At 39.6% G+C, this 15,664-nt stretch overlaps 1 long non-coding RNA gene across 6 annotated transcripts in view; it reads left to right on the top strand.

The window, feature by feature from the left end:
* LOC131381204 (uncharacterized) overlaps positions 1-15,664 on the top strand; it is an 83,758-nt gene that overhangs the window by 49,300 nt on the left and 18,794 nt on the right. The window lies entirely within an intron of this gene.

The following is a 15,664-nucleotide window of genomic DNA, read 5'->3' as shown; positions in this document are numbered from 1 at the left end:
GGCTCAGATCTGCTCCATGTGTGTTCCTTCTATGATCCCGGGTGGAGGAGTAGCAGCTAGCAAGGGGACCCTTTTCTTATGGTGACAGCAGAAATGCAAAGGGGTAGGCCCAACTATGAAAGCAGCTTTCAAACCCCTATTTGCATTACATATGAGAACACCTCAATGATCAAGGCCAGTCACAAGACCAAGCTGTAACTGAAGAGCAAGAAAGCATGTTTCACCTCCAGTGGGAAGATCTAAAAAGAAGGTGAAGGCCACAGATGCAGAAATAAGTGAACATTCAGGGCCAACAGTTTCATCTACCATGAACTGCCCTCTTGGTCATAATTACTTACATCTCTCCCACATGCAAAATATACTCACCTCTATCCCAAGGTTCTCAAAGCCTCATTCAATTAGACAAAGTCTAAGCTCTTGTGATCTACATTAAATCAGATGAGGCTTCTCTTGACTCAAAGATCTATGAACTCAAAAGAGAAAATTTCTACCCATTGAACACCTCAAGTACAATGATGGTACAAGAACAGAATTATTGCAATAAACATTTACATTCAAAGATTGGACAAAATGGAAAGCATGCACAGTCACAGAAACTGGTTCATGGAAACTAAAATGCTGAGAGTGTAGAAAATGGTGGATGGAAGAGAAGACCAATGTGCAGCCCCCACTTGGACAAACAACAGCATGTGGAAATTCACATCATGAACTTTTGCTCCAAGAACTACCATAGGATCACACCAGAAAAACCAAAAGAACTCACAGACCCTTTTAAAGAAGCAGCTTGCTGCTGCCAACTCTATGAGATAGACAAAAAACTGTAAGTTCCCAATGTATGAGTGGGGAAGGTCTACCTCTGAACACACATCTTCACTGTGGAACCTAAAAACCCAGATCATGGGATTTGACCTTACGTAGAGCTGAAATGGATTTAGGGAGCTGAGCAAAATATAAAAGTAGAAGAAGCAGTAAGAAGGGCCCCATAGGTACTCCCAAACTCCAGCTCAAGCCCAGGGAAGCCATTCCTGACTTTATCTCACAGGGGTCCTTGGGGAAGGCAGAGAGCAGAATTAGGGAGGGGCTACAGAGTAAAAGAAGCTTCTAGTTGAGCTTTGTAATAATTTCAACTGAGCACGAATTTTCCTGAGCAGAATCCAGTGGATGAATTAGATGTGTAGGTATGAGTACAGGAGCTGCAGCTGACATCATGGGCAGACAGGTAGGGATGAGGCCTGAAAGCCCTGCTTGCTTTCTCAGTGGAGAGGCTTGTAGCCTGAAGCAGGATCACAGCCCTGTGTGTCAGCTGCCTGGATATAAACTCGGTGCTGTTGACGGGGCATGGAGGGAGTGAGACTGGCCTTGCTGACTGCATGGGAGCTGAGTGAGGCCTGTCACTGCTGGCTTTCTCCCACTTCCCTGGCAACCTGTATAATGCAGCAGAGACAGCCATAATCCCCCTTGGAACATAACTCTGTTGGCCTGAGAACCACTCACCCTATGCCCTACAGTGACTGCAGCAAGCCCCGCCCAAGGAATATCAGAGCTCAGACCCGCTTAACACTGCCCCCACCTGGTGGCTTTCCTTTACCCACCCTGGTAGCCCAAGACAAAAGACATAAGCTCTTGGGAGCTCTATAGCCCCACCAATCACCTGGGAAACTTGAATACTTATCCTGGCCGATTTAGGGCAAGCTTATATTCCCCTTCTACTATCACAGCTGGTGCTCTATTGAAAGCACCACCTCCTGGCTAAATGCCAACCAACTCAAGCCATTACAGCAATGTATAACAGAGCATCCCTCACCAAAGGAGAAAACAACAGTTGATTCCACTGCCAGTAACATCCTGCCTAACCAGAGGTCCTGAGTCTGTCCACATGACAGCTTTATTGCTAGGACAACCAATATTTAAGAAAATCAGTGCATTAAATGAAACTACAACCAAGGACTCTCACAGAGTCCATTTCACTCCCCTGTCACCTCCACCAGAGCAGGGTGCTGGTATCCGCAGCTGGGAGACCTCAAGATGGCTTGCATCACAGGACTCTTTGCAGACATTCCTCAGCACCAGCCCAGAGCCTGGTAGCCCCACTGGGTGGCTAGACCCAGAAGGGCAATAACAATCACTTCAGTCCAGCTCTCAGGAAACCCCATCTGTAGGGGGAGGGGGAGAGCACCACATCAAGGGATCACCCCGTGGGACAAAAAAGTCTGGACAGAAGCCTTTAAGTTCCAAATCTTTCCACTGAAACAGTCTATCCAAATGAAAAGTAATTCTGGGAATATGACAAAACAAGGTTGTATAACACCCTCCAAAGATCACACTAGCTCTCCAGCAATGGATCTAAACCAAGAATAAATCTATGAATTGCCAAATAAAGAATTCAGAAGATTAATTATTAAGCTACTCAAGGAGGTACCAGAGAAAGGTAAAAACCAACTTAAATAAATTTTAAAAAACCCTACAGGATAAGAATGAAAAAGTCTCCAAGAGAAATAGGTATCATGAAGAAAAAATAATGACAACTTCTGAAAATGAAAGACACACTTAGAGAAATACAAAATACACGGGGAAGGTTCAACAGTAGACTAGAACAAGTAGAAGAAAGAACTTCAGAGGTCAAAGACAAGGCTTTGGAATTAACCCACTATGACAAAGACAAAGAAAAAAGTATTTTAAAATATGAACAGTCTGGGCATGGTGGTTCATGCCTGTAATCCCAGCACATTGGGAGGCTGAGGCGGGTGGATTACCTGAGGTCAGGAGTGAAACATGGTGAAACCCTGCCTTTACTAAAAATACAAAAATTAGCTGAGTGTGGTGGTGTGCACCTGTAGACCCAGCTACTCAGGAGGCTGAGGAAGGAGAATCACTTGAACCTGGGAGGCAGAGGTTGCAGTGAGCCAAGATCATGCCACTGCACTCCAGCCAGCCTGAGTGACAGAGTGAGACTCCATCTCAAAAAAAAAAAAAAAAAGGAAAGAAAAGAACAAAACTTCCAAGAAAGTTAGGATTATGTTAAACAACCAAGCTTAAGAATAATTGGTGTTCCTGAGGGAGAAAAGAAATCTAAAAGTTTGGAAAACTGATCTGAAGGAATAATCAGAGAAAACTTCCCTGGCCTTGCCGGAGATCTAGACATCCAAATACAAGAAGCTCAAATAGCACCCAGGAAATTCATCACAGAAAAATCATCACCAAGGCACATATCTAAAGTCAAGACAAAGGAAATAATCTTAAGAGCTGTGAGGCAAAAGCATCAGGTAAACTATAAAAGAAAGCCTATGAGATTAACAGCAGATTTCTCAGCAGGAACCTTGCAAACCAGAGGGATTGGGGTCCTGTCTTTAGCCTCATTAAACAAAATAAGAATTTTGTATCCAGCAAAACTAAGCTCCATACATGAAGGAGTGATAAAATCTTTTTTGGACAAACAAATGCTGAATGAATTTGCTGCTTCCAAGCCAGCACTACAAGAAATGCTAAAAGGAGTTCTAAATCTTGAAACAAAACCTTGAAATACACATCAAAATAGAACCTCCTGAAAGCATACATCTCTCAGGTCCTATAAAACAATAACACAGGCCGGGCGCGGTGGCTCACGCTTGTAATCCCAGCACTTTGGGAGGCTGAGGCGGGCGGATCACGAGGTCAGGAGATCGAGACCACGGTGAGACCCTGTCTCTACTAAAAATACAAAAAATTAGCCGGGCGTGGTGGCGGGCGCCTGTAGTCCCAGCTACTCGGAGAGGCTGAGGCAGGAGAATGGCGTGAACCCGGGAGGCGGAGCTTGCAGTGAGCCGAGATCGCGCCACTGCACTCCAGCCTGGGTGACAGAGCGAGACTCTGTCTCAAAAAAAAAAAATAAATAAATAACGCAATGAAAAAAAAAAGGTATTCAGGCAACAACTAACACAATGAATAGAACGGTACCTCACATCTCAGTACTAATGTTGACTGTAAATGACCTAAATGCTTCACTTAAAAGATACCGAATGGCAGAATGGATCAAAATCCACAAACCAAGTATCTGCTGTCTTCAAGAGACTCACCTGACACATAAGGATTCACATCAGCTTAAGGTAAAGGGTGAAAAAAGACATTCCATGCAAATGGATACCAAACGCAAGCAGGAGTAGCTATTCTTATAGTAGACAAAATAGACCTTAAAGAAACAATGGTTAAAAAAGACAAAGAAGGACATTATGTAATGATAGAAGGACTAGTCCCACAGGAAAATATCACAATCCTAATTATATATGCACCTAATACCAGAGCTCTCAAATGTACAAAACATTACTACTAGACCTAAGAAATGAGATAGATGGTAACACAATAATAGTGGGGGACTTCAATACTCCACTGACAGCACTAGACCAGTCATCAAGAGAGAAAGTCAACAAAGAAACAACAGACTTAAATTATACCCTACAACAAATGAACTTAACAGATATTTATAGAACATTCTACCCAACAACTGCAGAATATACATTCTTTTCATCAGCACATGGAACATTCTCCAAGATAGACCATATGATAGGCCACAAAACAAGTCTCAGTAAATTTAAGAAAATTGAAATTATATCAGTCAAGTATTTGCTCAGATCACAGTGGAATAAAATTGGAAATTAACCCCAAAAGGAACCCCCAAAACTGTATGGATACATGGAAATTAAACAATCTGCTCCTGAATGATCATTTGATGAACAATGAAATCAAGATAGAAATTAAAAATTCTTTGAATTGGATGATAATAGTGACTTATGAAATCCTCTGGAATACAGAAAAAGTTGTGCTAAGAAGAAAATTCATAGCACTAAATATCTACATCAAAAAGTCTGAAAGAGCACAAATAGACAATCTAAGTTCATGCCTCAAGGAACTAGAGAAACAAGAACAAACCAAAGACAAACCCAGCAGAAGAAAATAAATAACAAAGATCATAGCAGAACTAAATGAAATTGAAACAAACAAACAAAAAAATACAAAAGATAAATGAAGCTGGGTGCAGTGGCTCACATCTGTAATCCCAACACTTTGAAAGGCCAAGGCAGGTGGATCACATGAGGTCACAAGTTCAAGACCAGCCTGGCCAACATGGTGAATCTCTGTCTCTACTAAAAATACAAAAATTAGCTGGGCATGGTGGCACATGCCTGTAATCCCAGCCACACAGGAGGCTGAGGCACAAGAATCACTTGAACCTGGGAGGCAGAAGTCAGAGTGAGCTGAGATTGTGCCACTGCACTCTAGCCTGGGTAACACAGTGAGACTCTGTCTAAATAAATAAATAAATAAATAAATAAATAAATAAATAAATAAAATGAAACAAAAAGCTGGATCTTTGAAAAGGTAAACAAAATTGATAGGCCATTATTGAGATTAAACAAGAAAAGAAGAGAGAAGATCCAAATAAGCTCAATTAGAAATGGAACGGAAGATATTACAACCGATACCACAGAAATACAAAAGACCATCCAAGGCTACTATGAACACCTTTATGTGCACAAACTAGAAAACCTAGAGGAATGTGGACAATCCTGAAAATATGTAGCCCTCCTAGATTATGCGAGGAGGAGATAGAAACTCTGAACAGACTAATAATGAGTACTGAGGTTGAAACAGTAATAAAAATAATTTCCAACAAAAAATGTCCAGGACTAGATGGATTTACAGCTGAATTCTATCAGACATTCAAAGAAGAATTGGTACCAATCCTACTGAAACTATTCCAAAAGATATAAAAAGAGAGAATCCTCCCTAAATCATTCTACGAAGCCAGTATTACCGTAACGCCAAAATCAGGAAAGGGCATAACAAAAAAAGAAAACTACAGATCAATATCCCTGATGAACATAGATGCAAAAACTCTCAACAAAATACTAGCTAACTGAATCCAACAGCATATCAAAAAGATAATAAACCATGATCAAGTGGGTTTTATACCAGGAATGCAGGGATGGTTTAACATACACAAGTCAGTAAATGTGATACCCCACATAAATAGAATTAAAAACAAAAATTGCATGATCATCTCTATAGATGCAGAAAAAGCATTTGACAAAATCCAGCATCTTTATGATTAAAATCCTCAGCAAAATCAGCATAGACACTTTGGGAGGCCGAGGTGGGTAGATCACGAGGTCAGGAGATCAAGACCATCCTGGCTAACACGGTGAAACCTCATCTCTACTAAAAATACAAAAAATAAGCCAGGTGTGGTGGCAGGTGCCCGTAGTCCCAGCTACTCAGGAGGCTGAGGCAGGAGAATGGCGTGAACCCGGGAGGTGGAGTTTGCAGTGAGCCGAGATCGTGCCACTGCCATCTAGCCTGGGCAACAGAGCGAGACTCCACCTCAAAAAAAAAAAAAAATCAGTATAGAAGGGACTTTAAGGCAATAAAAGCAATCTATGACAAACCCACAGCCAACATTATACTGAATGGGGAAAAGTTGAAAGCATTCCCCTTGCAAACTTGAACAAGACAAGGATGCCCACTTTCACCACTTCTATTCAACATAGTACTGGAAGTCCTAGCCAGGGCAATCAGAGAAGAGAAAGAAATAAAGGGCATCCAAATCAGTAAAGAGGAAGTCAAAACATCACTGTCTACCAATAATATGATCATATAACTAGAAAACTCTAAAGACTCATCCAAAAAGCTCCTAGATCTGATAAATGAATTCAGTCAAGTTTTGGGATACAAAATCAATGTACACAAATCAGTAAGTAGCACTGCTATATACCAACAGTGACCAAACTGAGAATCAAATCAAGAACTCAACCTCTTTTACAACAAGTGCAAAATAAATAAATAAATAAATAACTTAGGAATATACCTAACCAAGGAAGTGAAATATCTCTACAAAACACTGCTGATTTTTTTTTCTAGTTCTGTGAAAAATGATGATGGTATTTTCATGGGAATTGTATTGAATGTATAGATTGCTATTGGCGGTATGGTCATTTTCACAATATTGACTCTACCCACCCATGAGCATGGGATGTGTTTCATTTGTTTGTGTCACCTATGATTTGTTTCAGCAGTGTTTTGTAAAGATCTTTCACTTCCTTGGTTAGGAAGGAGGCGGAGGTTGCAGTGAGCCAAGATTGCACCCCTGCACTCTGGCCTGGGTGACAGAGTGAGACCCTGTCTCAAAAATATATATATAAAGAAAAAAAAGAAGTAAAACCATAGCTTGAGAGCCAAATCCCACCTTCTACCTGGATTTGTAAATAAAGGTTTGAAAAGGGTTACTGAGATATAATTCACATCCTATGCAATTCACCCATTTAAAGTACACAATTTAATAGGTTTTTTGGTATATTCACAGGTATGTGCAACCATCACGACAATTTTACGAGTATTTTTATCACCTCAAAAAAATTTTAAAAATAACCAAAACCCATACTCTTCAGCTATAATCCTATCCTCCCATACTCCCCACCCCCAAGCCTAGGCCATCACATATCTACTTTCTGTCTCTATACATTTCCTTATTCTGTACATCTCCTATGAATGGGATAATAAAATACATGGTCTTTTGTGACTGCCTTCTTTCACTTAAACATAGTGTTTCCATGATTGATCCATATTGTAGTATGTAGCAGGACTTCACTCCCCTTGTGGCCAAATAATATTCCATTGTGTGAATATATGGATATATTACATTTGGTTTATCCATTCATCAGTTGATGAACATTTAGGATTTTTCCACCTTTTGGCTATTATGAATATTGCTGCTATAAACTTTTTTTGGGGAGTGGGGTACAGAGTCTTGCTCTGTTGCCCAGGCTGGAGTGCAGTGGTGCATTCTCGGCTCACTGCAACCTCCGTCTTCCGGGTTCAAGCGATTCTCCTGACTCAGCCTCCTGAGTAGCTGAGACTACAGGCGCCCCCCCCACCCAACCACGGTTGGCTAATTTTTGTATTTTTAGTTGAGACGGGGTTTCACCATATTGGCCAGGCTGGTCTTGAACTCCTGACCTTGTGATCTGCCCACCGTGGTCTCCCAAAGTGCTGGGATTACAGGCATGAGCCCCCACACCCGGCCTGCTATAAACTTTTATGTACAGGTCTTTGTGTGAATATTTGTTTTCATTTCTCTTGAGTGTTACAAAATTGTTTTGGCTATTCTGGGTTCCTTGTAATTCCATACAAATTTTAGAATCAGCATGCCAATTTCTACAAAGTCAACTGAGATTCCGGTAGCAATTGCACTGAATCTGTAGATCAATTTGATGAGTAGTATCATTATCTTAGTCTGTTGTGGCTGCTATAACAAACTAACATAGACTGGGTGGCTTATAAATAACAAAAAATTATTTCTAGCTGTTCTGGAGCCTGAGATGTCCAAGATCAAGGCACTGGCAGATTTAATGTCTGATGAAGGCCCATTTCCTGGTTCATAGATGGCTATCTTCTCACTGTGTCCTCATGCTACAGAAGGGGCAAAAGAGGCAGAGGGAGCTCTTTGGGGTCTCTTTTAACGGCACTAATCCCCTTCATGAGGTTTCCATCCTCATGATCTAAGCACCTCCCAAATGTCCTACCTCAAATACCATCACACTAAGGATTTGATTTCAACATATGATTTTTTTGAGGGGTAGGGAGGGGGACACAAACCTTCAGTCTATTTCATCATCTTAACAATATAAAGTCTTCCAATCCACAAACATGGAATGTTTTTCTTTTACTTAGATCTTATTTAATATCTTTGAACAGTGTTTTAGCTCCAGATAATAGGTTTTTTTGTAAAATTTATTCTTAAGTATTTTATTATTTTTGATGCCATTGTAAATGAAATTGTATTGTTAATTTCATTTTTAGATTGTTCATTGTAAGTTTATATAAATAGACTTATTTTTGTATATTAACTTTATATCCTGCAACATTATTGAACTCAGTTTAAACAGTTTTTAGTGAATTCTTTAGGATTTGCTATATATAAGATCATATTATCTGTGCATAGGTATAGTTTTACTTCTTCTCCATTGTGAATGACTTTTATTTTTCTTGCTTATTGCCCTGGCTAGAATTTGCAATAAAATGTTGAATAGAAATGGTAAGAGCAGACATTCTTGTTTTATTCCTGATCTTAGAAGGAAAGCATCCTGTCTTTCACCACTAAGTACAATGTTAGCTGTGGGATTTTCCAAAGATGCCCTTTATCAGGTTGAGGAAGTTTTCGTATTCCTAGTTTTTGAGTGTTTTTACCAAGAAAGGCTGTTTGATTTTGCTAAATGCTTTTTCTGCATCTATTGAGATGATCATGTGATATTTTTGTTTTGTTCTATGTATATGATTTATTATATTGATTTTCTTTTTATTATTTTTTAATTTAAAAATTTGTGGGTACACAGTAGGTGTATATATTCATGAGATACATGAGATATTGTGATACAGGCATTCAATGCACAATAATCACATCAGGGTAAATGGGATAAACATCACCTCAAGCATTTATCATTTCTTCGTGTTTCAAACAATCCAATTATACTCTTCTATACTCTTCTAGTTATTTTAAAGTGTACAACAAATTATTATTGATTGCAGTCTGTTGTACTATCAAATACTAGATCTTATTCATTCCATCTAACTATCTAACTATATTTTTGTATCCATTAACTATCCCACTCACCCTGCTCCACTGTCATTCCTAGCCTCTGGTATCCATCACTTTACTCTCTATCTCCATGAATTTAATGATTTTAAATTTTTTTAGGTCTCACAAATAATTGAGAACATGCAAAGTTTGTCTTTCTGTGCCTGGCTTATTTCACTTAATATATTGACCTCCAGTTCCATCCGAGTTGTTGCAAATGACAGGATCTCATTCTTTTTCATGGCTGAATAGTATTCCATTGTGTATACATGCCACATTTTCTTTATCCATTCATCTGATGATGGACACATAAGTTGCTTCCAAATCTTGGCTATTGTGTATATTGCTGGATCACATAGTAGTTCTATTTTGGGGTTCCTGAGAAACCTCCAAACTGTTCTCCATAGTGGTTGTACAAGTGTGCCCTTTTCTCCACATCCTCAGAAGCATTTGTTATTGCCTGTCTTTTGCCTGTCAAAACTACAATGAGATATTATCTTATCCAAGTTAAAATGGCTTATAGACATTTTAACTGGGGTAAGATAATACCTCATTGTAGTTTTGATTTTCATTTTTCTGGTGATCAATGATGTTGAGCTGTATGTTTTCACATACCTGTTTGCCATTTGTATGTCTTCTTTAGGGAAATGACTATTCAGAACTTTTGCCCATTTTTCAATTGGATGATTAAATTTTTTAATTGAGTTGTTTTCGTTTCTTATAAATTTTGGTTATCAATCACTTGTTAGATGGGTAGTTTGCAGATATTTTCTCCCATTCTGAGGGTTGTCTCTTCACTCGTTGATTTTTTCCTTTGCTGGCAGAAGCTTTCTAACCTGATGTGATCCCATTTGTCCATTTTTGCTTTGATTGCCTGTACTTGTGGAGTGTTACTTAAGATGTCTTTGCCCAGTCCAATGTTCTGGAGAGTTTCCTCCATGTTTTCTTATAGTAGTTGCATAGTTTAAGGTCTTAGATTTAAGTCTTTAATCCATTTTGATTTGATTCTTGTATATGGCAAAAGATAGGGGTCTAGTTTTGTTCTTCTGCATGTGGACATCCAGTTTTCCCAGCATCATTTACTAAAGAGACTGTCCTTTCCCCAATATATGTTTTTGGCACCTTTGTCAAAAAAGAGCTCACTGTAGATGTATGGATTTATTTCTGGGTTCTCTATTCTATTCCATTGGTCTGTGTGTCTGTTCTTAGGCCAGTACCATGCTTTTTTGGTTACTATAGCTCTATAGTATAATTTGAAGTCAGATAATATGATTCCTTTAGTTTTGTTCTTTTTGTTCAGGACAGCTTTGGCTATTCTGGGTCTTCTGTTGTTCTATATCAATTTTATAATTAATTTTTCTATTTCCATGAAGAATGTCATTGGTATTTGGTAGGGATTGCATTAAATTTGTAGATTGCTTTGGGTAGCACTGACATTTTAACAATATTGATTCTTTCAATCCATGAACATAGAATATCTTTCAATTTTTGTGTCTTTGTCCATTTCTTATATCAATGTTTTAAATAGTTTTCATCATAGAGATCTTTCACTTCTTTAGTTAATGTTATTCCTAGATACTTTATCTTACTTGTAGCTATTGTAAATGAGATTACTTTCTTAATTTCTTTTTCAGATTGTTCACTGTTGGCATATAGAAATGCTACTAATTTTCGTATGTTGATTTTGTACCCTGCAACTTTACTGAGTTTATCTGTTCTAATAGGTTTTGGTGGAGTCTTTAGGGTTTTTGAAATACAAGATCATATCATCTACAAATAAGGATAATTTGACTTCTTCCTTTCTAATTTGGATGCCCTTTATTTCTTTCTCTTGTGTGATTGCTCTAGCTAGTACTCCCAGTACTATTTGAATAACAGTGTGAAAGTGGGCATCCTTGTCTTGTTCCAGATCTTAGAGGAAAGGCTTTCAGATTTCCTCATTCAGTATGATACTAGCTGTGGGTCTGTTGCATATGGCTTTTATGGTGTTGAGGTATGTTCCTTCTATACTCAGTTTTTTGAGGGATTTTATCATGAAGAGATGTTGAATTTTATCAAATGCTTTTTCAGCATCAATTGAAATGATCATATGTTTTTTGTCCTTCACTGTTGATGATGTATCACATTGATTGATTTGCAATATGTTGAACCATCCTTGCATCCCTGAGATGCATCCCACTTGGTCATAATGAATGATTTATTTATTTATTTGTTTGAGATGGTGGTCACTCTGTTACCCAGGCAGTAGTGCAGTGGCATGATCTCTGCTCACTGCAAACTAGGCTTCCCAGGCTCAAGTGATTCTCCAGCCTCAGCATCCCAAGTAGTTGGGACTACAGGCACGTGCCACCAAAGCCCAACTAATTTTTATGTTGTTTTAGAGATAGGGTCTCACCATGTTGCCCAGGCTGGTCTCCAACTCCTGAGCTCAAAGTGATCCACTGACCTTGACCTTCCAAAGTGCTGGGATTACAGGCATGAGTCATTATGCCCAGTGTGAATGATCTTTTTAATGTGTTGTTGAATTCGATTTGCAGTATTTTCTTGAAGATTTTTTAAATCAATGTTCATCAGAGATCTTGGCTTGTAGTTTTCTTTCTTTTTTTTTTAATGTGTCTTTTTGATTTTGGTATCAGGGTAATTCTGGCCTCATAGAATTAGTTTGGATGTATTCCCTCCTCTATTTTTTTGAATAGTTTGAGCATGATTCATATTAATTCTTCTTTAAATGTTTGGTAAAATTCAGCAATGAAGCCATCAGGTCCTGAGATATTTTTTCCTAGAAGATTTTATTACAGCTTCAATCTTGTTACTTATTATTGGTCTGTTCAGGTTTTGGATTTCTTCTTGGTTCAATCTTGGTATGTTGTATGTGTCTAGGAATTTATCCATTTCTTCTAGGTTTTCCAATTTATTGGCATATAGGGTTAGGTTAGGGTTAGGCTCATGTGAGCCTAAAGGCTCATAGTAGCCTTTATGATCCTTTGGAGTTCTACAGTATCAATTGCAATGTCTCCTTTTTCATCTCTGAGTTTGTTTATTTAGATCTTCCCTATTATTTTTCTTAGTGTTGGCAACAGGCCCTCAAATCTGGCCATAAACTGGCCATAAACAAAATCTCTGCAGCACTGTGACATGTTCGTGATGGCCATGATGCCCACGCTGAAGGTTGTCGGTTTACCAAAATGAGGGCAAAGGGACACCTGGCCCACCCAGAACGGAAAACCACTTAAGGCATTCTTAAACCACAAACAATAGCATGAGCAATCTGTGCCTTAAGGATATGTTCCTGCTGCAGATAACTAGCCAGAGCCCATCCCTTTATTTTGGCCCATCCCTTTATTTCCCATAAGAAATGTTTTTAGTTAATCTATAATCTATAGAAACAATGCTTATCACTGGCTTGCCATCAATAAATATGTGGGTAGATCTCTGTTTGAGGCTCTCAGCTCTGAAGGCTGTGAGACCCCTGATTTCCCACCCCACACTCTATATTTCTGTGTGTGCATCTTTAATTCCTCTAGAGCTGCTGGGTTAGGGTCTCCACAACCGAGCTGGTCTCAGCAAGTGGTGCCCATATATGGGGCTTGAACCCAGGTGAAAGGGTCGCCAGAGCGATGGTTGGAGAATGTGGAACTAAGCTGGAGGACACCTGAGTACTCTTAAGCAATCCCTGTGGTGAGTAAGAGGGAGAGCTTGGGAGCGTCAGAGTAACAGTGGGACAAGTGTGGGCTCTGGTTCATTCTACCTTGGAACCTTTCCATGCTGATCATGAGGAGGAAGAAGAGTATAATGAAGTAACAGAGCAGGTTTGTTTGCCAGCTAAAGGTAAAGCGGCAAAGGAGGAAGAGGTCCATCCCTACCCTTCTGCACCCCCTCCTTATTTTGAAGAAAAGGAGTGGCATGACCCTCCAGATCTTCCTTTTCCAGAGGACACTGGTTGAAAAGTAGTTGCCCCAGTGACTGTTCAAGCAGCGCCTCAAGCAACCGCTCTCAGTTCTATTCAGGAAGGAATTCAGCAAGCTAGAAGAGAGGGTGATACAGATGACTGGCAGTTCCCTGTTAGAATACACTCCCCAGATCAACAGGGAAATATTATAGCTACATTGAGATTTTTCCTTTTAAATTACTCAAAGAATTTAAACAAGATATTAATCAATATGGACCAGGTTCTCCTTTTGTAATGGGACTGTTAAAGAATGTTGCTGTTGCCAGTTGGATGACTCCTGCTGACTAGGATGCTCTTACTCGAGCTTGTCTAACTCCTGCCCAGTTCTTACAATTTAAAAGTTGGTGGGTAGATGAAGCTTCCATTCAGGCTGCTTACAATGCCCAGGCCCAACTTCAAATTAATATAACTGCAGAACAACTTTTGGGGGTCAGTGGCTGGGCTGGTTTAGATGCAAAGTGGTTATGCAGGAGTGTGCATTAGAGCTTGGGAAAAAATCACTTCAGGCGGAGAACAATACCCTTCCTTTAGTGCTGTAAAACAGAGGCCAAAAGAACCATATGTGGATTTTATAGCTTGGTTACAGGAGCCTCTTAAAAAGATGATTGGAGATTTGGCTGCTCAGGTGTTGTGGTTATTAGCCTTTGACAATGCTAATCCCGAGTGCCAGGCTGCTCTGCAACCTATTAGAGGGAAAGCACATTTAGTTGATTATACCAAGGCCTGTGATGGTATCAGAGGTAATCTGCATAAGGCTACTCTGCTAGCCCAGGCAATGGCAGGATTGAGAGTTGGTAAAGGAAATACTCCATTTCCTGGAGCTTGTTTTAACTGTGGGAAGCATGGTCATACTAAAAAAGAATGTAGAAAAAATCAGTGAGTCAGGCCACCAGATAGGAGAAAAAAGAAAACTGCTGAGCCTGAAATATGTCCAAAATGTAAAAAAGGAAAACATTGGGCTAATCAGTGTCACTCTAAGTTTGATAAAGATGGAAACCTGATTTCGGGAAACGCCGTGAGGGGCCCATCCCGAGCCCCATTCCAAACTGGGGCATTTCCAGCTCAGGCCATTTCCTCACCCCTGTACAATGTCTGTCCCCCACCGCAGCTGGTAGTGCCACAGTAGATTTATGCTGCACAAAAGCTGTGAGCCTTCTGCCTGGGGAACCCCTGCAAAAGGTCCCAATGGGAGTCAGTGGACCCTTGCCAGTGGGGACAATAGGATTACTTCTAGGAAGGTCTAGTTTAAATTTAAAAGGAGTACAAATACATACAGGAGTCATTGATTCAGATTACAATGGGGAAATTCAAATTGTTGCATCTACTTCTGTTCCCTGGAAAGCAGAGCCAGGAGAGCGTATAGCACAGCTCCTAATTGTGCCGTATGTGGAAATGGGGAAAAGTGAAATTAAACAAACAGGAGGATTTGGAAACACAAATAAACAAGGCAAAGCAGCTTATTGGGTGAATCAAATTACTGATAAACATCCTACCTGTGAAATGACTATTTAGGGAAAGAAATTTAAAGGTTTGGTAGATACAGGAGTGGACATTTCAATCAATTCTCACTGGCCATCCGCATGGCCAATTCAACCTGCTCAATTTAACATAGCTGGAGTTGGTAAAGCCCCTGAAGTATATCAAAGTAGTTATATTTTGCATTGTGAAGGGCCCGATGGACAATCTGGGACTATTCAACCAATTCTAACTTCTGTACCTATAAATTTATGGGGAAGAGATTTATTACTACAACAATGGGAAGCAGAAGTTCTAATTCCAGAGCAATTATACAGCCCTCAAAGTCAACATATGATGCATGAAATGGGGTATGTCCCCGGTATGGGACAAGGAAAAAATTTGCAAGATTTGAAGGAACCACTTCAAGAGGAAAGACAAAGTTCCCACCAAGGTTTAGGATATTATTTTTGATGGCGGCTATTGTTAAGCCTCTAGAACCTATACCTTTAAAATGGTTAACAGATAAGCCAATTTGGATAGAACAATGGCCGCTAAGTAAAGAGAAACTGGAGGCTTTAGAAGACTTAGTTAATGAACAATTAGAAAAAGTGAGAGACAAGACTAGCTGGATTTCCTAGGCTGACTAAGAATTC

The sequence above is a fragment of the Hylobates moloch genome, unplaced genomic scaffold, assembly GCF_009828535.3.
Source record: "Hylobates moloch isolate HMO894 unplaced genomic scaffold, HMol_V3 SCAFFOLD_1, whole genome shotgun sequence".
NCBI lineage: Eukaryota > Metazoa > Chordata > Mammalia > Primates > Hylobatidae > Hylobates > Hylobates moloch.
This window is presented reverse-complemented; position numbering and strand designations above follow the sequence as displayed.